At 41.6% G+C, this 27,626-nt stretch overlaps 1 long non-coding RNA gene across 2 annotated transcripts in view; it reads right to left on the minus strand.

The window, feature by feature from the left end:
* Positions 1–27,626, minus strand: part of LOC310713706 — a 47,976-nt gene that overhangs the window by 14,573 nt on the left and 5,777 nt on the right. The window contains exon 4 of one of the 2 annotated variants that reach the window (XR_014529415.1): positions 27,489–27,582. The exons of the other annotated variant lie outside the window; for it this stretch is intronic. This is a non-coding gene — a long non-coding RNA (uncharacterized lncRNA). Of the gene's footprint in view, positions 1–27,488; positions 27,583–27,626 lie in introns of those variants that run through there. 2 annotated transcript variants of the gene reach the window in all.

Here is a 27,626-nt window from a genome sequence, read left to right on the forward strand (position 1 = left end):
GGATTTGCGCCCCCTAACCCTAACCCCCAGATGTTGCGCCCGGTGCGGCCGGCCCCCCTTGCACCCCCCACGCTACGCCACTGATGATGTGTAATAACACTTACATACCCTCCAACATTCTTCAGCTGAAAATCAGGATGACGGTCTTTTGATGCTGTGCAAATCAGCTGGAAGCCTCCTCCGCCACAGTCTCTGCCTGGCAGCTGCCCACTCCCTTCCCTCCTCACTTGCTTCCTTCGCCCCCACACTGCACCTCATGCCACCATGACAGCGGTAGCAGCTTTGGCAGTGGCAGAGAGGGACTGGCAAGAACGCTGCACCCGTTCTCCACCTCCGCTTCAGTGGGGAACTGCCTCCCCCCACACAAGGGTTCCACTTCATGATGGTTCCACTGCAGGCGCAAACACTGGCTCATCCTCCTCTCTGAGCTCAGTAGCGGCGGTGGTAGAGAGGGGAAATGGGACATTCCAGGGTCAAAAAGAAGCTGAGATTACTTCTGTAATTCCAGGGATGTCCTGGGAAAATCGGAACACTTAAAAGGTATGCACTTACCCCACTTGTGACATCATCACCCTGAGCCTTTCACCCCATTCCACCAATAATGATCGCTCACCTATCCGTTGGTGGGCGCCCTTTGCGGGACCACGTGCAGCACCCCCAATCCGCTGGAGACTCACTGGATGGTCACGCCGGCCCGCCTTCCCGCATCACAACCATTGGGGTTCCCGCATACCCCAGTTCAAATGAGCCAACCCATGGTGATGGCGGAGGCAGGGCCAACCAAGCAGACCGAGAGTGAGCAGGCTTCACTCCAGTCCACTTTAGGGGTATAAAGAGAGGGGTAGAGCCAACCTGGGAGCGTGCAGTTGGCTTCAGAGCGTCACCCACCCAACCCTCTCTCTGTTTAATGCTTTGATTACAGGTTAACCTTTTTTCCTTCCAGGTCAGAGGGCATTGCTACAGTCTCATGATGGTTGCTGTTAAAGAACCAGGAAGGAATTTTCCCTGCCGTGCAGGTTTTGCCTTCCCCGTAGCAATTGTCACAACTATGGCAGTTTTAGGCCTTGGGCAGAATCCTTTAGTCTGTCTTCCCTAAAAGGGGGGAGAGGGGGAATGATACTGAGCAGGGATAGCAAAAGGCACAGTGTGGCAGTGCTTCAACATAGGTTGGCATTTCCAAACATTACATGGGAAAGAAGGCAGCTCAAAACAGAGATGCCATTTCATCAGCATCCCGGCATTGCTCATAAAACGTAGTTCTGCCCTAATTCTACGTGACCACACTTACCTCAGCCAAAACAACTGCCATATCTCCCTGGTAACTTGTAGAATAAAAGAAATGTGGCAGCCAATGAACCAGAGCAGGGGAATGGGCGGGTGAAAACTAACGCAATGACATCACGTTGTGCATTTTTTTCAACTCAACATTACCAAAGGGATGTGAGCCAGCAGCTCCCACACATAATCCCATAAAATGTAGTTTGGGCTACAGCAGTGCATTTAGTTGCTGCTGCCAAGGGCGTGAAAATGTCCTTATTATATAAATGGAAAACAAAAAATGAGCTGCATTCTGTACATCTTCCCATAAAGCATTGTACAGCTTTATAATTTATGGCCCCTCTTTCTTCAATCCCATTTTAATGAAGTTAAAATTAAAGGCAAAGCTATTTCTAGCCAGGGCTATTTTAACAACATTCTTTAATAGCAACCTCAAAAATATCACACAGATGCAAGCCTTCCATATGTGCTTGAATAGTGAACTCCAACTGATATGTGTTTGAACTCAAACTCACTTTTCAGTGCCAACTTTTGAACTATTGAGCAAGCGAGTGCAAGGAAGCCAAAACAAATCTAATTATCCCACAAGTACAATGTGAGCTGCTGAACTAGCATTTAAAAAAAAGAAACCAAAAACACCACAGTGTCATTACAACCATTATGAGCACCACGGTGGGAATAAGAATGTTGACAGTGACAGACACAAATTTGCTTAGCTTTGAAATGTTCCTTCCAGAATTTGAGCAAGAGGTAGAAAGCCAGCTATCCTTAACACAGGAACTAGCAACACCTGTCAGTGGAATTCAAACCACCTGCTTGGGCTTCCTTGGGGAATTTGGTCTGCAGCTGGCGGAATGCACTCCAGCATGGAGCCTGGATCTTCCCTGCAGTCAGAGAGAGGGGTGACCCAGGCTGCTTTCTTTAAATTTTTTTATTATTGTTCTATTTGTAAAATTTAAACCTTGCCCTTCCTCCCAAGAGACAGTTCAGAGTAGTTTACAGCATAAAAGCAACACAGAAATATCAACAAAACCTCAGAACCTTTCTCACTTAAAACACAATCCACTCATAACATAGCACAGTGCAACCTATCAGCAATCAATACAAATATCAAACAGGGAGGTCACAACATACAGCAAGAGATACAAACCAATCAAAAACCAGAACAGCTTCCTGCCATCTTTCCATACAAATTTTCCCCTTCAGCAGCAGACACTATTCATAGCTTCTCCTAATAAAGTGCAGAGTGCGGGGGAGCTAGTTTTAACTTTTGTACACTTGCAAGATCTTAACATACCCAGAGTCTATACATCTCAGGTATGTCGTATCAGGAAATCCCCCGTCCTTTCTGCAAACCTCCCAGCCTTAAACACTCACAATCACATTGGTCAGTTAGTCCATGCATAGCAAGGAAGATCCAAACAATCTGGGGAGAAAATGCTGGATGATACTTCCAGATTAAGCAGCTGTTCCTGTTATGTTATCTTGTTCCTTTCCTTGTAGATACTAAGGAAAACCTCCCTGTAGCTGACAAAAATAGCAAAATTAATAAATAAATATAATAAATAAAAGTCAGTTAGCATATGTAGCAACCACCAAAAGAGAGATATACTGTATAATTAGTTTCCTATTGGCTTTATGGTGATGCCTTAAAATACAACTACTAAATATTTACATTGCATTTCCTATAGATGTATAGCCCTGAGTGGTCACTGGAAGGACAGATCCTGAAGCTGAGGCTCCAATACTTTGGCCACCTCATGAGAAGAGAAGACTCCCTGGAAAAGACCCTGATGTTGGGAAAGATGGAGGGCACAAGGAGAAGGGGACGACAGAGGACGAGATGGTTAGATAGTGTTCTCGAAGCTACCAGCATGAGTTTGACCAAACTGCGGGAGGCAGTGGAAGACAGAAGTGCCTGGCGTGCTCTGGTCCATGGGGTCACGAAGAGTCGGACACGACTAAACAACTAAACAACAACAACATAGATGTATATGAATTTTATTTCAGGGAACAGGGGCATTTATATGAACTTGCACCAATTGCAAAGCTGCAAAAGGGCCAAGAAAGTTGCAGTTCTGCCCAGGCCATCATCACAAGGCTTACTTGTCTAGGGTCAACCCACTGAAGTGAAAGATACACTTCTGATGGCCCTTTAGGTATGCCAAGTAAGCAGACAGTTCCAGCAGGATGTAGATAAACGGTGGACTAGCTAGAATGTAGGAGGGAGACAGGCAAAGAAAAAGAGACAAAGCTCCATCCAGTGAGGTGCAGTGAGCATAGTGATGACCTTAGACTGCAGAAAGCTGGCTTCATATCCCTGCTTAGGTGACTGTGGTGATCCTGAGTCAGGTTCCACTTCTCAGCCTAATAACACACTGGGTTGTTATAAACGAAATATAGGATAATGGACACATGTACTGCCCTCAGAGAAAAGGAACCCCCCACTATCTATAGGCCGACACATCATATCCAAATCCAAAACCAGGTGCCCAGATATTTACAGCTGGCCATTACCTAATCCCCTCATCCATTGCAGGGAGTAGATCAGTTTGGGAAATGATTTTTTGATGCAAAGTGTCAGCACACATTAATGTATCCAGTACAAAATGAATCCTTGCCTTGGGAGTGGACAGGTGCAAGTGAGAACTGTGTCTGGCTTTTCTCCTTTAAAAAAAAAAAATTAACCAGAATACTTCCAAAACAGGTAGCTGTGCTGGTCTGTTGCAGCAAAAATTTAAAAAGAGTCTTGTGAAACTTCAAAATCATACAAATTCATTATGGCATCACCTTTTGGGGACTATAGTGCACTTCATCAGATGTGTTATTGGATGCCGGGGTGTTTCTGAACAGTAAGTTCAGAGGAAAATTAAAAGATGTTAGGCCCTAAACTCAGGGCCCATCCACCCCTAAGGCAAACGGAGGCAGCTGCCTCAGGCAGTGGAACCCCATGAATGACCCACCTGATGCTGTCGCCACCAGAAAAACAAGAAGTGGTGTGGTGCTTCCCTTCACTTCTCCTGCAACGGGGGGCACTTGGGGTGCCACTGGATAAGTTCCCTGGCGCCACTGTGGGCACCTCCCCCCCCCCAGCATCTCCAGAAAAGCAAGAAGTGGCGGCGGCTTCCGGGTTCTGGTGAGATGTTGCTGGAAACCAGAGGCCACTACTGCTTCTCCCATGAGGTAGAGGGCGCTGCCATCGCCAATACCTAGAAGCCAACACTGTAGCTGCACAACCCCCCACTTCGGCAGTGAAATGGGATGAGCCAAACTGACCTTTCTCTCCCCAACTGCCATGTACATGAAGACTGTACTCTCTCCCCATTGAAAATAGCCTTCTATTGACACCAGTAGGCTAACTCCAGCGTAATTTTAAGCCCCATTCCAGGACAGGTGGAGAGTCTTGGGGCAGGGGCAGAATGAGTTTGGGGGGGCAGTGAGGGAAGGAGTACCCCCTTCCCTTTTCAGCTGCACCACTCCCTCCACAATGGAATTAGGCTTGCAAATAGTTGTCTATTGGTGTTAACTGAATGCTGTTTCTAAACCTAAATAACACATATAAGGAAGATAAGGAGGTTGTGTGCTGATTAGGGAAGCCCAGTGTGCCATATCTGGCCAATGTTCCTGCAGCCCTTCACTCAGGGGCAAACTACTAGCTTGAGTTCCAGTACATAATTCATGCTCTTTTCTTCTTCTTTTTTAAGACTCCAAAAATAAAGAAAATCAAATATGCCAGAAACATTGACATCAGACTTATGCATAAGTGATTAAATGAAATGCCAAAAGTAACAGTTTCAATTGGATCTCATTACCTTTCTGTGAGGTGGCTCAATGTTATTTTTGGTTTAGCCTTTAATAAACTGCACAACCACACCAGCCTAATAAGCATTTGCTTTGCACTTTCTTTTGTTTAAAAACTGTGTTCTCTGTAGAAGTGGTTACAAAATACACGGGGGTATAAGGCAGAATGTTTCCCTGTGTGAGGCCTTTCTTTCTTTTTTCTTTTTCTTGACGGATAACAAAGGATAGCGGAAATTGCCTCCCCAGCCATTTTCTTTCTTTTGGATTTCTACAAAGCATGAACTTTTTATTTAATGGTCTGGAACCAAAGGTTCCAAAGTGTGGAGGTGAAGAAAATTTAAAATGAGGAAAATCAATCTCACAAGTCAAACATGTGCAGTGGGGAGTGATTTCATAGCATAAAACAGATTATTTATTCCTTGGGCATATAATTGTGCAAGGTACCTTAGATCTCCTTGAGGAGAGGCAGGCAGAATCCCCTACGTGAGATACGGTGGCTTACATCAAAAAGAATTTCAGAACAGAGGGTTAGGTCCAGACTAAGTTAGTAGAACTTAGTAGAATTAAGTTAAAGAATGACTAATTGCCCAACTGATTTCAGTGGGATCTAAATTACACGTAGTGTAAATAAGCAGAAATATATCATACCCTACTTGTCAATGAGACTGCTTCTATGACTATGTTAGATAGGGATCATTATAATGAACCAAGACAGCTTGACTATTTTATCCGCACAAGATGGCAACCAACAGTGGAACTTTTCCCCTTGGACTTCTGCCATGGTCAAACATTTTCCAAAAAGCAAGAGCTTCTTATCCAACTTGGCAAATATTTTAATGGCTGATGATAAGCTGGTACCGAGTGTGTTTAAAGCTGGACAGTAAACTTGTTAGTATCCTACCAGGGTGTTTTTTTTGAGGGGGGTCTTTTAGTTGAATGCTCTAAACCATCTTGTGGTTTTGTATGACAGAGGATAGGAAAAGAAAAGGAACAATGAGGCTGTTTGTTGACACTAAAAGAACTTTATGCAGCTGTGGGCTTGTTGGGGAGGAACAAAGTACTGCCATATCATGGTGCCATAGGGGTCCGTCATTGGTCATGAAAGAGCAATTGCACAAAGGAGGAGCCCTGGGGATTCATACTCCTGTTGGATCAATGAGCCACATGGATTATATATCTCTTATCTAAATAAGTGACATATGTCAGATCGTCTCTGTGACTTAGGCTGAAAAAAAATCACATATGGTGCAACAGTGTCAACAATAGGTACACCTGGGTACAGGTAACCCTATTTTCCAGAAGCTGATAGCAGTAGCGAATCTCTGCACTACATCATTCTGTAACCTTGATACACAGCAAAAAAGGTAATTAATGAGCAAAATAAGAAAATATATCTGCTAACAGTAAAGCTGACATCTATCTCCCAGGGACAGAGTATCAAGGCCAAGGAAGATGTGCAGAAAATATTTTACCTATTAAGAGACCAATGCAATTTTAAAGCCAAAATATTTGTAGTTTTTGCTTTGCATTATCTCTGGGTTTTCTGTACAATTTGGGAGGTCTGAGTGATAGAGAGGCTTCCAGATCTTCTAGACAGGCATATTTAATAATATCCTGATATATTGTTACATAGCAGCATCCCTAAGCCATAACCACAAGTGAGATACTTGTATTTTCTTTGACAAAGTTTGCTTTTATGGAATTATAGCTTGAAAGTAGACAAGCTTTTGGAATTTGTTTTATATGTTATTTATCCCGCTCCCTGTGCCTTTCCCCAGTATATCTAGAATGTCCACTATAAATGCCCTGAGTGCCATTTATAAGTAAAGATTAATACAGCATATGTGTTAAGGGGAAGCTAATAAAGTCCAGAACAAATTAAACCAGAAGTACAACAAAACTCTATTAACATTGGTGCACTGGAGACCTCTAAAAATGGCACACAAATCCAATGGTTTCATCCAGCAAAAATACCTGGGATAGATTGTTAGTTGAGAATATTTCACAATGCATTTGGTTCTCAGTAAACATGCTCCCAGTTGTTAATATGCTGCTTGGTTTTCAGTGAAAATGTCAAGTAATTATGATTCCCCAGGTTGAGTTCCTTCAGAATTCTGTTCTTTTTATTAGCTTTGGGGGCATGGTTTATCTTTTTTTCCCCTTTCTTTTTTCTCAACCTTAACTACCCCCAAAGATCACTTAATCATTGCAACTGTGCTAAAAATCTGACCTCACAGTTAGAGGAAAACATTTGCTTTTGTTACAACACTTGGTCAGATTCAGCCCACTGCCCTTAGCCAGTCTCAGCTCAATTCCCCCCCCCCCCCCGATGTTTCACAGGCGCTGTATTGGCAAATAGGAAATGGGTAAAGGGTGTCTTTCCCTCTTGGCCTCCTAGGTCAGGAGTGCACGATTCAAATCACTCTGAGGACCTCTTTTACATTTTTTCCTAAGCCAAGAAGGCTTTATCATTACAACAGTGCAAAAACATTTTTGTTACAGTTTTACCTCCGTCTGTTCTGTTTAAGCCGTTTGCTGCTACCCCTGTTCCCTCCATAGTATAGGCTTTCTTATCTGTATGAAACTATAGGTCTCAGTATTCTGCTGGTGGTGACATTTCAGAGATGCTCCGAAGGATTCTGATCATGACTTAAAGGCAGTACTCAAAGCATTTTTCTCTTTTTGCCTTACATCGCTTTCCATAATGGTGTGCAGCCGCTGAAATCTTCTAAGAGCTATGCAACATTTGAAAGAGCGCACAATGTCCTACTCAGGTTTAAATTACAGGAGTTTAGTTTCTTCCATTCCCAACCGCAAGTCAAATATAATAACGTAAGAAGCGCCATGCCAAATTGGCAGGTTTATTGTGTTGCTTCATGCAGAACACGTCTCATCTGTTCTTCTGTCTGTGGAGGAGAAGATGTGGTGGCAGGACATAGCTGGCAAGATGCCACCAAACTGAATTAGTGGACACACAATGCGACTCCCTCTTCAACTTTGTTCTGCCTGTAATGCTATATACAGCAACCTAAGTCCGTTGCTGTATTTTTATACTTTAAATAAACACAACACTTGGGGGGGCGTAATTGGGATTGGAGAAGCAGCTGGGAGAAGGGAACTTCTTTCTCCCAGCCTCTGTTTCCCCAGAAAGTGAGTTTTCCTTTGTTCTTTTAAAGAAGCCCATGTTTGGAACATCACAGAGGAAATGCCATTTGAGGAGACCATTTGAACTAGGGAAGTAGAAGGTGAAGAACAGGTAAGACACCTCATTCTTCCTTCGACTGAGGAAGCATACACAGTATACCTTTAAAGCACATTCAAAGCACATTATTTTCCTCAAAGAATTCTGGGGATTGTGGTTTACCCCTCACAGTGTTACAATTCCCAGCAACCCTTAACAAACTACAGCACCCAGAATTCTTTGAGGTGAAAATTGCATTTCAAATGTGCTTCATAGCATGTACACAGCATTGCTCCGTCCTGAAGTGGGTTTTTCCGCTACAATTACAGTGGTACCTCGGGTTAAGTACTTAATTCGTTCTGGAGGTCTGTTCTTAACCTGAAACTGTTCTTAACCTGAAGCACCACTTTAGCTAATGGGGCCTCCTGCTGCTGCCACGCTGCCGGAGCACGATTTCTGTTCTCATCCTGAAGCAAAGTTCTTAACCCGAGGTACTATTTCTGGGTTAGCAGAGTCTGTAACCTGAAGCGTATGTAACCTGAAGCGTATGTAACCCGAGGTACCACTGTATACATGTTTATGTGTAATGTGTAGTTTGGCCCTCACAGCTGAAAAATATGATGTGGTAGTCATTTCTATCAGCCATATGGATGAGTAGGGAATAAGTGGTGGATGAAATCTCCCCTATATGGGAACTTCAGGAATTGGCTGAACTGCAGACAAAGCGCTGTTCTGGCCTGCTCTTAAGACTGATCCTCAGAACTTATGGAGCAGCTTACAGAAGAAAACTGGGAAGAGAGAAGAGGTAACTGAAAGCAACTTCAACTCAGTGAAGTTATTTACGTCATTCAGTGAATAACGTAAAAAGCCTATTAGTATCTGTTTATTTCTGAATATTGCTCAGCAAAAATAATTCAAATCCATCAGCTTATGCTAGCTGAAGTTCTGGTGTTATTAGGGGCTTATTAAATATTTAGAGATGGTGCTGACACTCATAAATTTCAACTTTGGATACAAACAAGCAGTAGTGAGGATGGCTGGAAGGAAGGTTTCTCATCTTCCCTCCATCTCCCACTCTCTCATTTTCCCTGAAATGTGTTGTTACATCAGCATGCACAGGGAGGTCTGAGAAATGTATTATTTCCCAGTTAGTCACATTTGGCTTTTTTGGGGAGGGGATTAAAATATAGGATTATGTTTCAAACACCATTACTGATATCTAATCTCAAAATTAACTTCAACAGCGTTTTCAGAGCTCAGCAAAACATGCCTCTTTACCACTTGATTCTTTACAATTATTCAAAGCGTGTTATTTTAAAAAATGCCTCTTTATTGAACTACCATGTTTCATTTGAATTTGAACCTCCCTAGTCAGAATGCTGCAGTGGATGAAGTAGCTTATGTCATGATAGATATTTTGGTCTTTAAGGTGCTGCAAAACTCTATAATGTTCTCACTATGAAAAGCCATCTTGCAACCATTATTGTAGACTAACAGAAGTAGGGTTACAAGGTTTAGATTCTAAACTTGTTCTAAACTGATGTTCTAAACTTTAGAACATCAGTTCCATGTCATGTAAAAATGATGTGTGTCATACTTTTACATCTTATGTCTACTTCCATCTTAGATCTACTCAGACTTGTATTTTATCATCTAAATGTCTCTGGAATCAATTTTTACATATTCAATAAATCCAAATAAAGAATATCTTTTCTTCCGGATGTTGCTAAGCCATTCTTGTGATTCATCTTGTGAATTCTAACAGTGTTTCTTTTTCCAGCTATGGAAACCCAACACATGGCTAAAGCTTTTTCCATTATCACCAGCAACTGTGGAACTTGTACTTCTATATATTATTACTATGCCATGTTTTTCCCCAAGCATCAGGTTCAGCTGAAGGAAGGATGGGATCCAGAACACCAGTACTCTATAACCTAGATCATTTATCATCCTTCTTGACACATAAATACTTAAGTGGTTTCAAAGACATGCTGAGAAAACCTCAGCAAATTGGTGGTAATCAAGTAAGCATAAGAAATAAAATGTCTCCGAGTCTGAATCCCATGAAACACAATGACAGTTTCTTGAAATGAGATGCTTTTTTCCCTTTTAGCATCAAATCCTGACACTGATTTGAAAACCTGACAACGATTATTCAACCAGTGTGTGGAATGCCGTAACTCTTGACAAGCCAGCCAGGAGGGCTGTCTTAGTTCCATACTGCCAGAAAACAAGAATTGTGTGTTCCTTATCCATCTGATCTACATGTGTATTGTCACTTGTCAGCACAGATTGCAAAGGCTATCTTTTTACAATAGTCAATATCTATGCCTGTGGCGCTAGCAGGGTATTTCTTCTGTTAGCTTTTGTTTACCCTGGTGATCAGTGAGACTAGAATTATATACCATTGGTTCAAGTATAGGAAAACAGTAGAGTCGGACAACATTCCTAACCAGAAAAGTCTGCAGACCTGCCATCAGGTTCACTATGGAACACAAGATGTTTGTCACTCTTAATTGAAGCTTGATTTACACATGCAGCAAACTAAGAAGGAAATGAGTTAATTGAATGAACTGTGCCATTCCAGACTGCAGGTGTATCACTTTTGTATAGCTCCCCATGCAAAAGGAAAATGGCTAGCTGTAAATAGCTAACTAGCGTATCAGGGGAATTTGTGGTAACCCAATCCTTTGCCTCCTGTGCTGCTTTTCGACTTGCAGGACAGTTTTAACATATTCAAAACTGTGATTTCCTACAACTTGTTTAATAAACAAAAGATCCAGATCTGCTGGGGGAGTGCATTCCATAACCTGGCTTCCACAGACAAGAAGACTCAAGCTCATGTTCATGGTCTCTGTGCCTCACAAGTTAGAGGAGCATATAACTCCTGATGTCCACAGTATGCATGCAGGTCATGTGGAAGGTGAGGGCCCCAACTGGTTGGGGACTTTAAAACAAAGAAGCAGCACCTTCAATTAGACACAGCCTAAGAACTGTTCCAACTGCTATCGTAATGATAAAATATGGTCAAAGAAACAAGCTCAGGTCAGCAAACCTTGATGCTGCGTTTTGTACCAACTGAACATTTCAAGGGCAGCCTCATGTAAAGCGCATTACAGTAGTCCATCTGTGACCAGGGCACATGTAACTTAACTATCACAAAATCAGCCTTCCTCAGGAAAGGCCATAGCTAGTGGACCAGATAAAGCTGGGCAAAAGCACTTCTGATTATAACCTTCTCCAATCTGCCAAAGACAACACTGGATGGGGTTCAGGACCACCCCAAACTAAACCTGTGCCCACAACAGAGGTGGATTTGGGGCAGCACAAGTGGTTCTGCCACACTAGGTGCCAAGTCTAGGGTGTGTTGCAACTATGACACAGTGAATTGAGTACAACAGAGGGAAAGCGGCAAGGGCACTTAATTTTGGCCTTCTACAAGGCGCTGCTGAAATTTGAAAGACCAAAGTCTGCCCCTGCCCACAGAACATATTGAATACTTCTTCCCAGTTGAACCCTCCCTCCTACCATCAGTACTTCCACCTTGTTTTACTACACCTGTGCTAATAGTTGAGTGGGACTCTACCATACTTCTTTTTAGGTAGAATTAAAACCATCCCACTACTTTTCAACAGGCATAATTGAACCTGGTTTAATTTACAGTAAACCTAAACCAACATCCTTCTCTTTTTTTTAATCAATTCAAGCATTTGGGGTAAGGGATGAGATTTTATTTTTTTTAAATGATACATTTCTCAGAACCAAATAGCCAGCCATTAACTGGCCAATATCTTCTTTATGACTAGCATAAAGAGCAGGGGTGAGTAACATGTGGCCCTCTAGTTGTGTTTAGACCAATGGAAATGATGGGACTCAAACATCTGGAGGGCCACAGGTTCCCCATCCCAGTATACAGTTTCTGTAATAAGAGGTAGGGGTGTTATATGTGAAGTGAAAAAAGAACACTGTAGCTTAAGAAGCAGAGATAAAATTTACAATGCTAAAGTGCTATGGGGTCAGAAAATCAAAGTGACAAAGAAAAATAATTAATAGGGAATTGAAATCCCTAGCAAAAGAACCTAAGGCACAATATCAGCCTCAAAGCAATCCACAAGAATGTTATTAATTATTTTCCATATAGTCATTTTAGCAGACAATGTTCTTTGCAACTTTTATCTCAGAACACTCTTGTTAGGAAAGATATTATTTCTATTCCCACTGTGACAATATATGTAGCATCACTAAGAAAGATCAGAGGAATCATGTTCCACAATTGGGATGGGGTGTGATTTGCCTGTGATCGTTCATTTAATTCAAAAGTCAACTGACATTTCAAATCTGGTCTCCTCAATTCAAATCCAAAAGCAGACCCTCTGGGGGCATGCTAACTTCAGAAGAGATAAGAGAACAGAAAGTTCTGAAAGCAAATTAATCAAAAAATATTGAGAAGACAAATAAAGAAAGGTCCTAAGAGCCTTTAACAGTACAATCCAATACATGCCTACTTATAACTAAATCCCATTGTGCTCAGTGGGAACTACTCCCAAGTAAGTGCCTTTGAACTGCAGCCATAGGAGGCTAGACATATAAAGTCACCCATAGTAATTGCTATTCAACTGACTCTAAAAAAACAATTCAGGTCAATTTATTCTAGGAGACATAGATAGTTCACATGAATATGGCTAGCAGTCTCTGGACTAGTACATGAAGTCTCAGTAAATAGTCTGAGCCAGCACTCATCATAACAAATTACTAGGAATAGCGGAACAGCTTGGTCACCTATAGATGTTGATCACTTGTGCACAGCATGAAAAGTCTGATCATCAAGATCGAATCAAAGAATAAGAACCACTCACCAGGGTCATGTGCAGTACAGGCAACTCCCTGTTTCCATGGGGGTTGTGTTCTGGGTCGAAGCACGTGTTGGCGGAGCAGGCATAAGCTTGCCCTGCTCCGTTACACCCCATCCCACCCCATTCTTCCCTCTTCCAGGTTCAAAAGGACCCACATGTCAGTGGCCATGCACCAATTGGACACACCTAAACTCGTCGTCATCTGTACTCTAAAAAGAAAATGAATGACAGTAGGCTTCAGGGAGATGGGGAAATACTATTGATCTCCATTCAATCAATATGTAAGTAATTGAAACTTATAAAGAAAATTTCCAAAATGGCAGTATTTTTATAAAAAAATAAAGAAATTGTGCCACAGTTTCCTGCTTAATGGGATCCCATGACCACATTTCATTCATAAAGCTCAAAGGATGTTTCTCCTTTTTGAATCTTTCATAAGGTGTTTACTAAAGAAATAGTGGTGTCAATATTGCCTCAGTTACATATATGTTATCTTTTCTTTTCATCAGTTTTGGAAAGTATGAGTCAGATTCTTGGCATAGCTGCTTGGTCTACCATAGTGAAACAGGGGCTTGTGGGCAAATCACCCACCTCGTTATAGCATCCAGTGCTCATTTTGGTCAAAAGGAATTCCAAGCATTGTCCCTATATGAAGAGCAGGTGGAATAAAGTAAGGTCACAACTTTATTACATACAAAGGATATGCAGCATGCCTAACAGTTCCTATGTATTTTCCTGCAACCTTCAGCCTTTCAGGATTAACAGTTACACCTTCTTAATTCAAGGAGGAAAGCATGTGTTGGCCTTTTCCAATAACCTCTCTAGGTGACCCTCATCCAGACTTGATATCTCCACTTTTCCCAGTTTACATACATAGAAGGTATTCTGAGGGAGACCAGCATATATCATTATCCATAAGCTGGAATGCTGTGAGCCGCTGTGACAGTAACCTCATGAGGAATTACCAGCCCATCTTCCCACAAGCTCTTTGGAGGTGATGAGAAAGTTCCCTCACCAGCACAATGTCTTGAGCTGCTCGTCCTTGTAGCCTTTTAAACTGTGCCTTAACACAAACCTGTATTGGCAACTATTTATATTTGCAACTCTGCCAAATATCCCAAAGCCTTACCTCTACCTAAGTCCAGTCAACCATCTGGTTCTAGAACCTGTAGAAGCTGCAGAGGCAGTAGGCAGAAGACTATTATCTTCTGTTTAATATGGATCAAGGGGAAAAATGATCCCTGCTTGACCCCAGAACTGGCACTCAACTACTCTCACACTGCCTCACTTGTAGGGCTCTTGGGATGTCATGCTAAGTTCCTACAGCAGTGGAGAGGCAGAGCATCAGTCTTGAACAACGTAGTCTTTCAAAACAGTCTCATCACACAGCCTGGACAAACTCAGCCAACCTATCCTTGAATAGGCTATGAAAGAGATCACTGATCAGACTCTGACACATGAATAGGCAAAGCCATGGCTGCCACCCTTCTCTTCAATGGAAGCAGGCAAGGTGCTTGCCCTGATGTTGTGGTACATGGGAAAGCACAAATGCATTCATAAGATACATTCAGTGCCCCCTAAGAAAGGTGAAAAACATTTAAGGGCACAACCTGGTTTTTTATCAATAAGTGCCAAACATTCTGAAGTGCTGATTAGCCTGTCCACATTTTCAGGTCACAGCATTTTCAGACAAGAGATCGATGTAATGATGCACAGACTTTTTTTTAATAGGGAACAGATCTGCTTCTTCACATTTGGCCTGCAATTAATACCAGGGGAAGGCGAAAGGGTGATTAAAGAGCAAGTGCAATTTCTGAGGACCAGGGTAGATTGTGCTACAAAAGCCTAATACCTTGGTGTAGGATACAAAGCAGAGCCATTGCTTCATGATGCGTGTGATAGTCTGATTAAAGTGAACACCACAGCCAATAAAGTTCTTAAAACCATAAATATTATCAAAGCCATAATATATGGAGAAAGAAATGCAAAGAACAGATTTAATGAGCCCTTGAATCAGACTTCGGCTTCTTGTGCCACAGAATTGTTTTCTCATGTTGGAACTGCTATTTGCTCTAAAGTGATTCTTACGAAAGGGCAAGTTCAGTGTAACCTTTCCCACACGCCTACACTGTAGGGTGTGCGCAAAGCTCACAGAGAAACTTCCATTCTCAGAGAAGTCACCACCCTTAAACTCCCCAGTGTGTCCCTGATTTCAATTTCATTAGCGTTGTTAATTATTTGCATTATTTGTCATTAATATCAAACTTCTCAAACTGCTTTCAGACCTTCTCTTGTCTGAGGCATCTCTTAATGCCTAAAGGTTTCAATCTTAAAAACTGAATTGTTTTGGAAGTAAAACAAGTGACTGGGGGATTTTGGACAGGATAGTTAAAGAAGACCACCACAAAAAAGGAGGTATATGTATATTGAATTTAAGATGGTGCATTTGCTTTCAAGAGAGCTTACTATTTAGGCAGAAGTTCACTGTAGTTTCTATTTTAGTTAAAGTACTTTCCTCTGACCCCAGTGGATTTGTGATAACATATTTTTTTTTCTGGAAACATCTTCTGTGTCATAAATACTACATGACTTCACTATAAGTTCAAGCCAAGGAGAAGTTGGGTTATGAAAGAGCAAGTTCTTCTTCAGACACTAATATATTCCATGTTCGTAACCAGAATATAGGTAACTTGTGGCTTCATAAATTTGAATTTCTTCCCTTCTAGTCCTTCTCTTGGGACACAATTTTAACTTGTGGGGTGTTTTCCAAAAAGGAACAGGGAACCTGCAGCCCTCCAGATCATTAATTCCCATCATCCCTGACCACTAGGCATGCTGTCTGGGGCTGATGGGAGATGGAATCCAAGGACACCCGAAGGGCAACAGACTCCCCACATCTGCTCTATAACATGGAATGCCAGTGCAGGGGCTGCCATGGGAAATTAAAAAAATAATAATTAAGTGCCCAAGGCAATAAGTTGGGTAGCACTGAAAACAAAATCGTATGTAACTTGATGATGCATAGGTTATCTATACTCCAGAGTCCCTGTGAAGTACTAAAACTGATTTTTTTTCTTTCCTGAGGGGCTGATTTCAGTCTTTTTGGCATTGCACACACAGCTGAAGTGTTGACTTACATGAAGCGGAAAAGGTGCTTTAGTGGTCAGGAAACATGCTCTGTCTCCTGAACCAGGAATGCAACATTCATGCAAAAAAGAAAAAAGAGAAGCCCACCAGAAATTCTTCATGATTTATTTTTCTCATATGCCAGCCTGACATTTGTGCTTTTATTTTTTTTTCCCAAGCAGACAATCACTAATATATTAGCACAGGGGCTGGTAATACACAGGAGACTCTTAAGGCATGTGTGATAGAACATTAACTTTGGGAAAAATATTCTACTCTGAGGCTGAGCTACTAGAAGGGGGCACAGGCAGGCACCAACATTTAGAGAAGTAATATGGAGGGACAACGAAAACTGAGAAATGATTCTTTAAAATAAATACAAAATCAAATTCTACCACAGTTGCTAACCCCATATATATTATTTGCAGCTTAAATTTTCTAAGTAGGTGCTGTGATTCTCCAGTGGTTTGACTTTGCCCCTGGAAGAGCACTCCATTGTCTCTCGAGACAGATAGATGCCAACCAAAAAACGATTCTATTATTCTGGTGGTTGTTAACCAGACACTGAACAAGTGCTTCGTGAGCAATTGGAATTTGAAAGGGCAATGGAGCAAACTCTATACACATTCCACTTCTCTCCTTCCAAATACTTTTCAGAGTCAAGACTCTACTTTCTTTTAAACCCCAACCAATTTTGGTGGATATTCAAAAGTCATTAAAATGCTTTATTGGTGTAATGAAAGCTGAAACAATTGCATAGAGCCATTCCTGAAAGAAATTCCAAGAACACAAAACTGGGTATGGCAGGCAGAAGTTGTCCCTGTAATGCTAGGGTACACGTGACTTGATTATAGAAACACACTCCAGCAATGAAATTGAATAGGCTTTTTAAAACATTGATTATCATACAAGTTGTGTCTGTGCTGAATAAAATGGAACATAAACTATTAATAGAAGCCAGGGTAGCCCTGCTTTGAGAAATGCCAATTTGTTGCTGTCTCCCAGGGTATATAATATATTAGAAATATACTAGGTCCAAACTTCTGTTCTGCGGGAAGGAAAGGCTGTATGTAACTGCCATTTGCAGAGGGTTTTTTTTAGCCTGCTTCAACCCATTTTCTACAAATGCTAACTTCTGGTAGCCCATGAAGTGAAGGACAAGAGGTGTTGTCAGCCAAACATAGTGGTGGCAGCTATGGGATTGTTCTTAGTGTACTTCCTTGTTAGGACCAAAGCTCAGCCCACCATGCCAGCCAGCATAATCTCCAGGAGTTTAGCAGAAAATATTTGCTGTTATCTTCAACACCTGGCCTAACAAGAGTCTGCAACCCTGACTCATTCCATGGGTCATCAGTTTTGGAATAAAAAGTTGGGAACCCAATTGTAAAATCTGTATTACTTAATGCAACTCTAGTAAAGAAAAGAGAGCTAGTCTGGCATGGTAGATAAGGGAATAGGCTTTAAGCCAGGAAATCCTCACTTGAAATCTTGCCTCCGCCAGGAATTTACCCATGACCCATGCCACTTTTTCTTAGCCTCCCATCTATGACATAAGGGTAATACTGGATGACCTTGCAGAACTGAGATAAACGTGTACAAAGTGGGTATGACCACTTTGAAAATATACCATATAAATACAAAACAATATGCCAGCAACACCCGGTCTCTATACAAAAGAAACGATGGACACAAATCTGACATCAGAAAGGGCAATATTCATAAACTAGTAAGATAATTTTCCATCTTCTGGGACACTCTGCCAATGATCTGAAGGTGAGCATGAAGCTGAAAAATGGAAGTTCATCTGGAAGTTCAAATGTATCCATTTGGACCTGTATAAAGACAATGGCTTCCTTTTCGCCTGCAGATATCAGTTAACTCAGCCTTGCCAGTTTATCACCTGTTATTGTTGTTGTTGTTGCCATCATCGTCACAGTTATTCTGACTGCATTCCAGCTCCAATATAATTCTCTGTTATACATTATAGCAAACCCCCCCCCCCCAATAGTTAGGAGATTCGTATGACCCACACTTCATATAGTTGATCTGTGGCAGCGTGATGAAGGACCGGCCTAATCCTCTCCATTCCACAGTTCAGGTGATCTCTCGTGCAAACTGCGCCCTCTGAATAAGAACCCAATAGCACAGAAGCAGGAGTCAGATGATTTCCCCCTCTTGCCCCTTTGAAGCGGAGAAAGAGGCCTCCGTGCTATTGGGTGCTGATGTACAAGGATTAAGAATCCAACTTAATTAAGATAGTTCTTTCACCACAGGAGACTTATCAATGCCCTATCTGGACTGAATTATCAGTCTACATGCACAAAAACATCTAATATTAAAAACGTAGAAATTTTATGTGCAGTCCTAAACTGTGACATTTTTGTTCGTTTCAGTCAAGGTGTTGCCCAGCTGTGGATTTTGGAATCCTATACATGTTTACTTGGAAGCAAATCTCACCGAGTCCAATTAGTCTTACTCCCAAGTAAGGCTGTATACACTGCAGCCTTGATAACAATTTTCTGAATTTATACATACGAAGAAGAAGAAGAAGAAGAAGAAGAAGAAGAAGAAGAAGAAGAAGAAGAAGAATTGTAGTTTGGGTTTGATATCCCGCCTTTCACTCCCTTTAAGGAGTCTCAAAGCCGCTAACATTCTCCTTTCCCTTCCTCCCCCACAGCAAACACTCTGTGAGGTGAGTGGGGCTGAGAGACTTCAAAGAAGTGTGACTAGCCCAAGGTCGCCCAGCAGCTGCATGTGGAGGAGCGGAGACGCGAACCCGATTCCCCAGATTACGAGACTACCGCTCTTAACCTCTACACCACACTGGCTCTCAAATGTAGCCTATTGCTACCTTCATTCAATTTTCTCTCCCTCAGATTTTGAATCCCCCCTCCCCTGCATATGCTGTAGGCTTCTTTGCCTAGCAACCCTCCTTGCCATATATTGGGAATTACTGTATCTGGGTAAAAAATAGACCCATTTATTGGTGAATATTATAGAAATGCACACACAGGGAAACCCAATTGGTTCAGCTTTATTCCTTCCACAAAACAGTGATTAAAGAAACACCAACAACAGGCAAGCCTTGCCAAAAGGGAACGGGAATTTCAAAGTTTGGGAAGACTTCATGAAGGATATGATACATGTTTCTGGCAACAAGCCAGCAAAGGCAGTTGCCTCTGGATTTTTAACCACAGCGGGTATATCGAAGAAACCTTGCAGACGGTAATCTGGCCATGTTACACAACTATGTCTGCTGCAGCATTATTAAGCAGGTGTATTTCCAGCTGGAAATAACCATGTCATTCTCCAAATCTGAATCACTGGTAATTTCCATCACTGTTCACCCTTTCCTCTGCCACCTGTACACTCATGTGTTAGTCAGAGGGTAGAGACAGTGTGCCGGCGGAGAACACAGGCTCAGAAAACCAAAGCCAGGAGGCGGGTGATGGCATGAGAGACTGAGTCTGAATTGTAACAAGGCTTCTGACTAACATTCCATCAGGGAAGCGTACAGGAAGCCCGGCAGAGCCAGGAAGGACACTGCCCTGGTGCTTCCTTTCTGCCACTTCAAAAATATCAACTAACAGGCCGTTCAAGGAGTGCTTTGGACAGATCCTGACATAAACTCTTGGCCTTGGCCTCGTATTACATTGCTGAAAAATGGAAGGAAAGAACTGCTAAGAATAATTATTGCAAACTAGGACTCACCTAGACTGGTAAAGAAACAGCGATTTATATGTGTTGCATGTGCGATATAACATTGTGCCACCAAATGGTGATGTGGAGTCCCATTTTTATCTACCTGTTTTCCCTGTTTAAATTTACAGCGCTTTCAACTTAAATGCTTCTTTGAAGTGTCTAGATCCAGCCCTAATCTGTACATATTAAGCATTTTATCAACAAGAGCATTGTTAGGGAATTTTTTAAAAACCAAAGCATGGCATTTTATCTTCACATTGTGCTGCTTTCCTCTTTTGAAAACTTATTTTAGTTTATTGTAGATGGGTAAAGGTAAAGATAAAAGGACCCCTGACCGTTAGGTCCAGTCACAAAGGACTCTGGGGTTGCAACGCTCATCTCACTTTACTGGCTGAGGGAGCCGGCATTTATCCGCAGACAGGTCATGTGGTCAGCATGACTAAGCCGCTTCTGGAGAACCAGAGCAGTGCACAGAAATGCCGTTTACCTTCCCACCGGAGTGGTACCTATTTATCTACTGGCACTTTATGTGCTTTCGAACTGCTAGGTTGGTAGGAGCAGGGACCGAGCAACGGGAGCTCACCCCGTCACAGGGATTCAAACCGCCGACCCGACCTTCTGATCGGCAAGCCCTAGGCTCAGTGGTCCCCTGTAGGCCCTAGGCTCTGCGCATCCCCTGTAGATGGGTAGTTTCTGAATTTTCAACCAGTGTCACATTCCGTAAACGGGAAATCCTGTTATCTAGGGGTAATGGTACCTCACAACATAGAATCATAATAATTTCTTACTGTGCCTCCACAATAAACTGACATTACCCCTTTTCTGTCCCCTCGTCAGAGTACCAATTTTTGTAATGCATTCTCCAAGCAAATAGTGTTTAGAAAAATGCATATATTAGGGGAACATATGCATAAAAATGAAGGTATTTTTTAAAATAACATATAAAAATCCACTATATTGGGAGAAATTATTTGCAAAAATGTATACCTTAGTCAAAACTGCACACAAAAATGCAGAAATTCAAATTAAAACACAGAAAATTTTTCATGAAGATTAAAAAAAAATCACAGAAAATTGCTACAGAAAAGTGGGAAATTGGGTTTAAGGTTGGAAAAATAAACTGAGAAAACTGAAATTGACAGATCATTCCATCCAGCATCCCAAAGAGTAAGAGATTAATATGGGGGGAGAAATGTGACAGTGGCCAGGAAGGAATGGGTCCAATTCTTCTTGAATGCCCTCCTTGAATGTTTTAGCCAGCCTGAAATGTGTCCCTAACTATGGTAATGTCTCTTGCTTGCCTAGATGAAGCATCAGGAGGAGGTGAGTTGGAAACCTCTGACTTCTGTGTGGCTGGAATGCAGCTCAGTGTACAAAGGTACAGTGTTGTCCCACCCACTTTTTGCTTCTGTCCCCACCCACCACTGGCCTCTGGAAGGTTGTCCATGAGGAAATGTGTCCCTCAGGCTGGAAATGCTTCCCTAACCCTTAGAGCTAGGAGGTCAAAGGCTTGGACATTCCTCCCAACATATTTTACACCGAAAAGTAGTTTCTTCTTGTTTACTTTTACCACAAAGTGGCATGTCTTTTGCTTGGTAGGTAGGAGAGAATGGAATTCCTTGTCCCCATATAGTTTACAGCCGTGACGCTGTGAGAGATTACCAAGGGAGTGGTTTGGACTGTCTTATTATCAGTCATGAAAATGGCTCGCTTTGGAAACTCTTTGCAGTATAATTAGAAGCCAGTCAGTTCAGGCCCATATTATGCATTAGAAGATAATGTAAGCACACTATTAACCAGTTGAAATGCATGAACTTGATACTTGCTTGTTCTTAAATCAAAAGGTTTCTCAATAGTCTTTCAACTTTTTTAAAAATATGGGATTGATTAACCAAGTCTAATTAAATTTATGAATTCAGAGAAAAATATTAAATGTTATTAACTGTGGAAGGAATGTGTGTCCTTAATAGCCTAGCAAGTTCACAAAGACAAATGAAATCAGTTTACAGGGGTTAAGTAAGCACAATATTTTATATATTACAGTTCAATTTGATCTAATTTCAACAATGCTGCGTAAGAGTTTCAGAAATAATTTCCCAGACTGAACATTTTTTAACAAATGTTACTACTCATATCATTTCAAAATTGCAGCTACCAAACAACCAGAGCTTCATGAAGAAGATGTTTGCTTTAGCCTTGTGGATGAACTGCTTTTTGCCTCTTTGCCATTTCACGCATTAAAGAACCCCTCTCTGTTTTTGCACTACACTCTGTTCTATGTTCTTTTAGATTGCAGAGGCTCTGTAAGAGGAGGAAGAGAGGAGGAGGAGGAGGAGGAAGAGGAAGAAGGAGGTGATGCAGGCAGTCCCGAGTTGGCTGCCATAGTGAGATTTTAAAATAGCACCAGCAAACAACCCTGACATGATACTTTTTCAGGCAAAAACAAAACAAAACCAGTGAGTAACTGACGAAACATATTTCTACTAATGGAGGGAGACTCTATAGATATCAAACTGTTGGTAGAGATAGCAGATTAACAGCAATGGAGCCTTCTATTTTTTTATTTGCCCACAACAGAGGTCCCTGCAGTTGAAACCTTATTCTGTAAAGGAATCTGCGCCAACAGAACACATGATTAACTGGCACCTTGGAAGTCGTCCCACTGAGCACTACACACATTCCTTAAAATTATGGGCTTTCACGATTGAAATATTGTGCTCAGCACTTCACAGGATCCAGTTCTCAGTTATCAAGCTCCCTCATATCCTCTTTCTTATGGGCAAAATCCACCCCAATGCCAAGGCTCTGTGTAACTTGCATTCCCACAGAAACGTTTAGTCATAAAGCTACTTCAAAGAAGGCCAAATTAAACTCTTCTCCCATTTGCACTCCTTTCAAGCCCCTTCGTATTGAAGGGGGTGGGGTGCACATGTTTTTGAAATCCACACTTTCTCTCCCAAAGGGTTCAGTCAATAAGACAAGCCTCACTTAGTCTGCCTGTTGTGTTCTCTTGGACCAACACAGCAACAAATATCAGATAGGAATTCCGTAAGAATAATACCCATACGATGTGATAGAAACAGAAGAGTTGCAACCTAGCATATTTTCTAAACAGCAAAATGCATTTCAATCCATAGCAAAATGCTTTTGGGAGTCCACCCTATTTTGTACTCATACTTTATAAATAACAAGTTTTATGTAAGCAATGTGATACTGTGCATATTACCACAATTTCCATGTCAACAACCAGTAGCAAAACTAATTTAACGGTTAATCCCACATTAAAACAAAACTACATGTAACAACAACCTATTTACTACATTTCATATCAGTGTGAATCCAAGCAACAGTTTCTACAAACTACTTGTTTGCAACTGAGGGCAAAACTTCAAATTCAGAAAAAGCAAGTGGTATAGCCCCCCCCCCCCGAGACTATAGCAGAAAAAGAACTCTTAAGTCAGTCTTTCTCAACCTTGGGTCTTCAAATGTTGTTGGACTACAACTCCCATCATCCCAAACAACTGGTCCTGCTAGCTAAGGATGGTGGGAGCTGTAGCCCTACAACATCTGGGCACCCTAAGTTGAGAAAGACTGCCTTAAGTTCTGCTAGAGAAGCAAGAGCTCTGCCTAACTTCCCTTTACTCATACAGGAGTTACTGTAAGATCGTCTCATCTGGCAGCCTTTTTTTCCACTAAATGTACAAACTGTGAGAAATGAAGCAACATGCTGGCATCTGTACTTGCCATGGTAAAATTACTCAGACTTAGGAAGAACAAAGTTGCTTGTACAATTTATTCTAGAAAGGGAAGTGCCTGATTTGTTCTTTTTAAAGCTTCCTTCTCTCTGAGTCTCCACTTAATCAGATTCATGTTTGGCAAGCTACCTGCCTGGCTAATTCTTCATTAGGCAGAACCTGACCTGGGTGCCTGCATGAAGGCCTGGCTTTATTGGAGCAAACACAACCAACGTTTTCAAGGGAATCACTGCCAGGAGGGCTTGGGGATGAAGAGAACCCCCCAAAGTGTCCCATATTTTATTAGAAGGCAGGATGAGGAAGCCATCCCCCCCCCCCCATGGAAAGCGCACAAATATGAGCTCTCTGGGTGGCAGATTTTACTGCTGGTAAAAATGAGTAGGAACTGTATCATATGATCTGGTTTTGAGAAAGATTGCCTTGAGTTGCGGTTGCGGTTTGAACTTACTTCTCTCCGTTCCTTCGTTGTACGGGTGAAAATTTTGAAACTTAATAAATAGAAGAGGCAATTTGGAAAAGCCAGATTAAAGCAGCAGAAGAGCCATCATTATCCTTAAATCATGGGGTAACCTTTGGGCAGGAACGATAGGAATATATTTTTCGATCAGAAACATCCACAATCCCCTCTTAGTCGAAGAGCAAAGGAACTCTCTGTTCTTCTCTCCCCTGCAGTCTCCTCTCCGTCCTGCTCTCGCTCTCGCTCTCGCTCTCCTTGCCTGCCTATCATCTTGCTCTAATTGTTTCCAGATTTGTGTGGGAGGTCAGGGCCCGGGAGTGCTGCTTCATGCCAAGTTTATAAACAGAGCAGTGTTTCCAGATGGCCACTGGCTCCAGCCTGGCTAGCAGGTTGATTGGGACCAGAATAACAACAGGTGGAGGACAGACAATGAATTCCTTGACACTTATTTTACTCCCTTTGCTTCCCTGCTCCCCCCACCCCACCCCCATTCAGCAGCCACCACAGTTATTACCAGGCTCACCAGCAGACCCAAATATATTTCAGCCCAGGGAAGGGATGGAACGCACCAGAGGCAAACAAGTGACTTCCTCATCTCGAGAAAAGAGAAGGGCATGGGGTGAAGTCTGCCTTATTTTACTGCCACGGGCTACTTATTGCTGCTGTTCATTAGAGTTGCCTGCTCAGCTTTGCAAAAATGGTGGTGGGATGGCTCTTAAAGGTAAAGTAAATGAGAACTGGCATACACGTATATATATAAAAAACATTATTTTTACTGCATACCTCAGGTGCATTAGTTCTTTTTCTGTCCACCAAGGACCCCACAGTCCACTCTTTAGTTTCCCAGCTGTTGTTAGATAAGATGGATTTTAAAGCAATATATATTTTTAAAATGTTTTCTGTACCCCATTATTGTTTCAGACTGTGTAGGCACATAAAGATGTGCTTTTTTGTGCACCATATTGCAGCCCAACAAATGGTGCCACTCTCAGACCATAAAACGTAATGGGGTGGTGTCCCACACAAACAGAAAAATAAATCTCTTCAAGTAACTGAAGCAACTTCCTCCTTCACTGCTACCATGGCAAAAATCCTAATCCAGCATTGCTAGCTTTAAAGAAGTTCAGACAGGGAGAGAATGTTACGTCCATTTCCTAATTTCTAATTGCAGACATTTCCTATAGTCCTGTGTGTACCAGTGGTGCACTGCAATTCACTTTACTAAACTGGAGAAACACCTCCTCTGTACTGTTTTACTCAAACTGGGAGCATTTCACTTATTTTCTCTTGCTGAACAGGAGCAGTTTGAAACATATGCCACAAGGAGGAAGCTACTAATTAATGGTACAGTAGCTCTGAAAACTTTAAATAGTACTTTTACAATCCACACTGGGCAGCCTGGCGTTGCAATTGCATTGCAAGTGAACAATTATTTAAAAAAACTAGCCTGAAAAAAAAATATTCAAAAAAACCACTAGAATAGTGTCATCTGGATTCTTCATTTAAAAAGAATGAATAATAGATGACAATTCCAGACTAAAGAGCTATAATACGAAAGCATCAAGTCTTTGCCTGTCAAGCTATCATCTAAAAGCTAATAGAGAATTGCTAAATTTCACCCTAGTAACAATGAAGCACATCGACTATTCACTGTAATTCTGTATCTATGTTAGAAATGCATGAATGGCAACTTGATTTCTAACTAAATGTTAAAAGAAACCAAACCATTAAACATATAGATTCGTAATCCATCTGTCTGCTTGACATGTTTGTTTCTTTTCCATCCACTAAATATTTATTTAATATGCTGCATAGACACCTGGGAATGCTGCTGTTATTGTTAAATTCGGGGGGGGGGCAGTTCAAAATGTGTCCATTTTTGATAGCATCTCTTTCCCAGGGTTTGTACAAATTCATCCCAAAATGTGTTTAGAAATGAACTACATAGCTGACTTCTAATGTTCCTGCAAGTAGCCAGCTATGCTTCTCCTCAAATAACTTCTGAAACACCTCAAACCAAAATGAAGTTATTTTTCCCTTTCAAAATCTTGGCAGGAGGGTGAAAAGACTTGTGTGGAGGAGGTGAGAAATACCATTTCCAAATGCTGAAAAAGCCAAGTAAACTGTCTGTGGTAACAACCCAAAGTCAGCGACAGTACATTATTTATTGCACTCATTCAAAACCATTGCTGTACAAAGTTGATGATAAAGAAGTTGAAGCATAGATACTGCAAATATTCTTGCAAATATAAACCTTAACTTCACAATTGGATTGGTTGAGGCTTTGTTCCTAGGATATAGCAAAGGCTACACATCCCTGTGGTAAGAACACTAGGGTTTATTATACTACCTAGGAATTTCTCGATTTCACCACATTATTGTCATTTGATAACTTTTATTTCTTAATGCCATTTTAAAAATGTTACTATACATGATTCCTGCATTGCAGGAGGCTGAATTAAATGGCATTTTTGTTCCCTTCCAATTCTCTAATTCTATTATTATTACTCTCTGTGTTCCATGGGCATCATGCAGTGCAATAACCTATGGTTTTTTTTTCAGCCACAGACTACCAGATTGGAGCTACATGTTGCTTGGTTCTCATTGTTATCATGGTCTTTGAATACCGACTAGAAAGCAAAACTCATTCTATGTCAACGTTCTGTACTGCAAAGTCTTTCACTCAAAAAAGAGAAACATGCTTCTTTTTAATTATTTGCATTTGGTTGTGTTGTGCATTCTTGAATTGATTTCCCACAGTTATGGTATTTTAACATTCACAAAATGATAAGAGTACAGCATTGCTGCTGCTGAAATCCAAACTTTACTTTTGAAAAGAAGCAAAGGGATACCTAGAAAATGAAGAAATCAGCCATATATGCATGGGGCAAGGAGCTTCACTGCAAACTGAAGTCTAGACCTTTTCAGTTCCCTTGGGGGGTCTATTTGTTAGTATCCTGCCTGATTCTTTCTGGCTTCATGTGCTTCTGTGCAAGGCCACAACAAGCAAATGTGCCATATCAGGGATTCGAGTTTTCCAGGTGCAAATAAACTATTATGAGTGACAATCTTCATGCACCCTTGTATGCATCTTCTGCAGAGGGTTCCAGCAATATCGTCTCAACAGTATTGAAAGCCCCCCATGCTATGCCTCTGGTTACATCTCATCAGTGAAGCTCAGAGTTCTGCTCAGTGACGCAAGGGAGACAGTGAGTTGGCTATCCATCCCTGCTAGTCCTCCTAGGCAACTCTTCAGAAGGGGCCAGAACCATCTCCTCGTCTTAATTGATACATGCCTTTCATGTTCCCTCAATAAAGTTGTGGCCTGTTTAACCTATTATTCATATCCCTCTACAATATGTGTTCCTCAGAATAGCAGAGCTTGTGTTGATAGGTGTCTTGGTGCAGACCTGCAGAAGGCTGAGGCATCTTGAAATCAAAGAAACTCTCATTTAAAATCAGTCTCTGTATTA

This window comes from Podarcis liolepis (genome assembly GCF_965112155.1).
Source record: "Podarcis liolepis genome assembly, chromosome: 8".
In the NCBI taxonomy this organism is placed as follows: Eukaryota; Metazoa; Chordata; class Lepidosauria; order Squamata; family Lacertidae; genus Podarcis; species Podarcis liolepis.